Source organism: Carya illinoinensis, chromosome 14, assembly GCF_018687715.1.
Source record: "Carya illinoinensis cultivar Pawnee chromosome 14, C.illinoinensisPawnee_v1, whole genome shotgun sequence".
Taxonomy (NCBI): domain Eukaryota; kingdom Viridiplantae; phylum Streptophyta; class Magnoliopsida; order Fagales; family Juglandaceae; genus Carya; species Carya illinoinensis.
The window spans coordinates 18,128,665-18,134,777 of record NC_056765.1 but is presented as its reverse complement, the minus strand read 5'-3'; the positions used below and the strand labels follow the sequence as shown (position 1 = coordinate 18,134,777).

The following is a 6,113-nucleotide window of genomic DNA, read 5'->3' as shown; positions in this document are numbered from 1 at the left end:
ATTAGGGGTGTAAAAATAAATCAAAAAATTGGAAAACTGGTCCGATTGGTTTGGTCCAGCTTTCGACAAATTTGGTTTGGAATTGGTTCCTTCATTTAAAAAACCGGTCAATTCTAATTTTAAATTGGTTTTACGGTTTTCAACACTAGACCGGATTAGACAAAATCAATTCACATATTATATATATTTTTTATTATATATATAAATTATATATGAAATAATATTTTATAATTTATAACATAACATTTTAATCTTAAACATGAATATTTATTTGATCATATGTTTTAAATATTAACTACATTTTACTGCCTAATAAATTTTTAACATATTTCTTTTGATAAATACATTAGTAATATTAATATACTTAATATATTAAAACTAGAAAACTAGACTGAACTGGACCGAAACCAATAAAACTGTAAGTACTGATTTAGGAGGATAACCGATGCTAATTAAAAAATGCAAAACTAATGTTACCAGTTTGGTCCTAAATTTTATCTAAAACTACACCAAATCACATCGTTTATACCCCTAGTCTCTGTTACATGCCATGTTTTTACTCTCTCTCTCTCTCTCTCTCTCTCTCTCTCTCTCGTTATTCTGCATGGATGTTGTGCGCACGTGTTGTTGTCAATTTAGAGGGAATCTGTTCGCTCTTCCATAAAGTTTCAAAGGAGTTACTTTAAGGGTTCAAGGAGTGTTAGAGCCTTAACTTTATTCTGTTGGGAGTCTCATTCAACTCACATATATTCATTGCAATTCATCTCATATGGAAACCTAACCTATGCTATGAAATTTGAGTTTTGTGGAAAATTTTGAGGACCTATAAGAATAGGTTTAATTTCTTTGAAAATGCCCCCAGCTAAATCTGTTTTTAGGATAGCATAACATCTGGATATGTTCTGCTTTCGAAGTCTCTCTCCTGTACTTTTGGCAAGAATTTTTATTCTCCTACTTGTTTAATCCTTTTCTGATGTTATATAATATAGTTGCCAATGTTTTGTTTGCAGATTAGTTTTTGGAGGCTTATTGCCCTGTGAGGAAGGGAGATCTGTTCTTCGTCAGAGGACGTATAAGAAGTGTGGAGTTCATGGTCATTGAAACTGACCCGGGGGAGTATTGTGTGGTCGCCCCAGACACTAAGATATTCTGTGAAGGGAACCTATCAGAAGATAAGATGAGGATAGGTTGGATGGAGTTGGTTAAGATGAGGATAGGATATGTCAATAGGCTGGGGAGAGTGAGAACAATCCCCGCAAGGCATTTGAAGAGGCTGAGAAGAATTGCTCCATCCATTATTTTCATTTATGAGAGTGATTCTGTTGCTCCTAAGCGGGAGAAGACACAAAGTGAAATTGACAGTCGAATAGTTTCGCAACTTTTGACTCTTATGGATGGACCGAAATATAGAGCACATGTTATTGTCATTGGGGGCTACAAATCGTCCGAACAGCATTGACCCGGCTTTGAGAAGGTTTGGCCGGTTTGAAAGGGAAATAGACATTGGTATTCCAGATGAAGTTGGGCGTCTTGAAGTTCTTTGCATCCACACCAAGAACATGAAGCTCTCTGATGATGTGAGTTCACTTATTCGTCCTGTTATCCAGCTTATGATATGTGTGGAATCTGGACCAGATTCTGGTGGATCTGGCTCCAATTGTTCACTCAAAAGACTACACTGCTACCCATATGTATAGAAGGAGTCCGTCTACCGCTACCAAAAGAATCTCTCAAAAATGTATTTCGAATAGTGCATTTCAGTTCTTTTTTTTTTTTTTAAAAAAATATACAATATTATTTGAAAACACTTCCTTAGTCACTAAGTTAAAAAAAATAAAAATTAAAAAATTAAAAAAATTAAAAAAAATTAAAAAACAAAAGAAAAAGAAGAAGAAGAAGAAGAAGAAGTAATTGAGACACATTCGGGACACATTCTGTTAGGAACCTGTTGTAAATGACCGTTGTAAATGCTACTGTGAATTGGAATGATGCTGTTGTGACAATGGAATGTAAACAAGAAGTGAAATGGATTACAAATGAATGTTGTATGAAGAAGGAATGGGAATGCTCAGGAAGTATTTGATAAAAAGCTCAAAAGAGTCACTGATTCAGAGCTACGAGTTCTTCGAGGGACCCAACCTCCATTACAGAAAAGAGCAATAACAAAATATTCCTGAATGAATCTTCCTCCCCACAGTCACTTCTCGTATGCTCATGCAAAATAACAAACCATACAAATAAAAGGCTAACACGTATACATATAGTAACTAACCATTACAAGGAGACAAAATACAATAATAAGCTAAAATTCTCTCAGGATGCCAAACGATGCGTATAGCACCGATTATTAAAGATGTGCGTTTCATTTCTCCAAACGGTGCACTGCATCAAGTTCTTAACAATCTCCTCCCCTTAAAGAACCTTGTCCTCAAGGTGTGTGTAAAGGGCTAGAAGCTTCCCAACTACTTTCTTCTACTGAAAGACCAACCCATTTCATCAAAGTAGTTTACCATAATAATGTCTGCATCTCTGAATATGTCCACCTTAGTGATGGTGGACCCAAAATGGCAAGATGCTCCCACAAGTTTCAGCTCATCAAGGAGTGCCTTCACAAAATTTTTTATGCAGTTCTAGAATGTCACCAAAAGCTAAAAAGCCTTGAGATACAACAGAAGCTAAGAACTGCAATGCATGTGCTAGCTCACCCTAAGTAGCAACCAACACTTGGTCAGCCTTGTGTTCCATGGCATATAACAAGCTCAACCCCCAAGTCACATTATGTGGGAGTTGCTTTGTGGTAAAATCATCAAGTATACCCAATAGCCATTTATTTTTCAAAAGTGACATGGAGTGGTTGAGAAGCCCCTGAATCTCGACTCAATCATAGCTTTTCCATTTGGTCTCAAACTTGAACAATAAAATATAGAGAAATCATTAACTTCCAATAGTTTCTCCATGCCGTTCTAATTATAAGGCCTGCAGGAAGGCCCTTGCTCAAAAGCCCATCGCGATAAACTGAACAATTCCGTTGAGCATGATATTGTTCCCAGCTAGTTCCAGACAACAGAATCTATGGTATTAATCTCTACAGCTTGAGGGTAACAACGTAAGGCATCCTCATAATGTGCAGAACCTTGTTGAAGAAAAACAGTGGCAAGGTTCCTCGGTGCCAAATATCTGAGCTGCAACAGATGACCATTACTGACACTTTTAACCACTTGCACATTTGCTGACATCAAACAAGAAGAATCAAAGTGGAAAATCATTGAATGAGCAAATGATAGTCTTTGAGGGAGTTGCCTTTTATTAACGGTCCATGTACTTTTTAGAAAAAATTATTTGCACCCCTAACCCACTAATTCTACAAGCCTGCCCTTCCACCATGCTTGCTGCAAACCAGAGTATTGTCAGTATCTCCACCATATTTTCACTATCCATCAGAATCTTCAAGGTTACTTTATCATGCACAAGATGATGGCAACATGTTATCATAGCAGGACCTCTTAGGTTTTGATTACCATTGCAGGAATCAACATCATCTGGACTACAATGTTTAGCAAGACAACCTCTTAGACTCAAATCATTCGGAGGCAGGTAAGATCTCAAATAAAGGAACACTGAAACTGTCGTAGCTGAAATAAAGGCTCCCTGAGGTGAATTTAGATTTGATTCAATGTCCTCTTCAGCACCCATTAACTGATGCAAAGATCTTATCCAAGATTATCAAGAGGTCTTCAATTGAAAATTCTCGCCCAATTAAGACCCCTAACCAGCAAAGCGCCCCCCATTAGAACCCATTCCAAGTTCATCCACAACATCCTGTTCATCACAATTTACTCCCACAGGAGTTCTTTCCCTTCCTCTATCAAAAGGCCTAAAAACCACCTTAAGGGGCAAAACATCAAATGTTTGAGGAGTAAGGTTTTTATCTAATAAAACTTGCAACCCCATAGAATTTTCCCATTTCTCTCCACCAAATATTATAACAGAAGTGTAACGGGATTCTAATTTATCAAAAACACCTTCAATTATATACTTGGCACGAGAATCTCGATAAAAACTGGAATTGGAGTTAAGGGAAATGTGCTTACTACCTGCTATTACTAAATCCTGAGGTGTTTGATTCCCATCCATATCAAAGAACGCATAGCTTTCCAAATCCTGAAATGAGACAATTGCTTGCCATGCCATGGCCGTAAAATCTTGTTGGGTTGTCCTTCCATTTGAAGCTTCACAGTGAACAATAAGCGGCTGAGAAGCCCAAAAAAATCTCTGAAACCCGTTTGGAAAGGCACCGGTTCTGTATAGTTGTAGCGACGTCAAGGCCTTGACCGATTTGGAATGGAATGATAGAACGTTGGTTTCCACAAGATTTCTTTCTCTCCCTCTATCAAAGGGTTCAAAAATCACCATCAAATTCTTGGCATTCTCAAGATTAATGCCCAAAGTGGGTTCTACTTGCTGAAATGCCTGTTGACGGGTACCGAAAGGGTCATCAGTGTCAACCTCCCACTTCAGAATTTTGTCGTCTTTGATTTTGCTGAGCAGAGAGTTTCTCTCCTTGTTGGGCTCCCTTAGGGGACCATTCCAAAGGAAGTCTCCAAGAGAAAATTCTGTAACCCTTCTTTCAAACACAGTACCATTATTTCCAGAGAGAATCATTTTTTTCTCCATCTCCGTTGCTTTTAATAATTCTTCCTCCGCTGCTTTTAATAATTCTTCGTCCGCAGCTTGGTCATAAGACTCCACCAAGGATTTCTCTCCTAGGTTGACAGCGGCAGAATCTTCTATTGATTTCAAAGTCTCTTTGTCTTTCAATGTAATACTTATATTTATATCCAGTTGATCCTTCTTAACAGAGAGAGTAAGAGGAAGTTCTAAATCGGTCTTGAGCAGAGAGAGAGAGAAAGCTTCCAATGTGGAACCTCCAGAATCGCTTGAATTGTACATCAGCTCTTCATCCTTCGCTTTGTTTTCTTCATCCAGTGCAGATTTTTGAACTTCTTCTACTGAATCGGTAGATGCTTCCCCTTCTTCTAATTTTTTTGAGCTGAATTCTTCACTAATCACGGGATTTTCTTTATCTCTCCTACAAAAATCTACTAATTTTTGTTTCATCAACTTTTCGATCATACTATTCCGATCAGGAATATTGTGCTGCTTTGTCAACCAGTGAAGCAGCATATCTCTCAACTCGTCCAAATTGTTTTTAATCTCCTGAACATCAGCCTTGACATCATTGAGCTCTTGTCGATTCTTGTCCACTTGAACTTGTAAAGCATCATTTTGGTGTTGCTGTTAGTGTTTAGAACGAGTGCTTTCAGCCATGGTAGTGTATAGAGTATGGGTCTGTGTGGGTTAGAAGGATGTCTGGGGAAGATCGACTGTCTCTTGATACCAATTGTTAGGACCCTGTTGTAAATGACCATTGTAAATGCTACTGTGAATTGGAATGATGCTGTTGTGACAATGGAATGTAAACAGGAAATGAAATGGATTACAAATGAATGTTGTATGAAGAAGGAATGAGAATGCACGGGAAGTGTTTGATAGAAAGCTCAAAAGAGTCACTGATTCAGAGCTACGGGTTCTTCGAGGGACCTAACTTCCATTACAGAAAAGAGCAATAACCAAATATTCCTGAATGAATCTTCCTCCCCATAGTCCCTTCTCATATGCTCATGCAAAATAACAAACCATATAAATAAAAGGCTGACACATATACATATAGTAACTAACCATTACAAGGAGACAAAATACAATAATAAGCTAAAATTCTCTCAGGATGTCAAACGATGCGTATAGCACCGATTATTAAAGCTGTGCATTTAATCTCATTTCTCCAAACGGTGCACTGCATCATGTTCCTAACACATTCGGTAGATTTAGCATTACTCGCATAGAAAACGTAGGGTCCAATTTTTTACATGCGGTAGCCTTTTTAATTTTTTTCTTGAAAAAAAAAAAAAACAGATCAAAACGTAATTATTTATTATATTTTATATAAAAATTTTATAAAAATATAATAATAAAATAAGATAAAATATTTTCACTATTTAAATAGAATCTATTCAAATATATTGATATACACACGTGCAAATATACATGACACA

The 6,113-nt window shown here is 37.1% G+C and overlaps 1 long non-coding RNA gene across 1 annotated transcript; it reads left to right on the top strand.

The window, feature by feature from the left end:
- The first annotated feature begins 609 nt into the window (after positions 1-609).
- Positions 610-2,037, top strand: LOC122294758. The gene is made up of 2 exons (XR_006237712.1): positions 610-835; positions 1,011-2,037. It is a non-coding gene; the product is annotated as an uncharacterized LOC122294758 (long non-coding RNA).
- Positions 2,038-6,113: the final 4,076 nt, after the last annotated feature.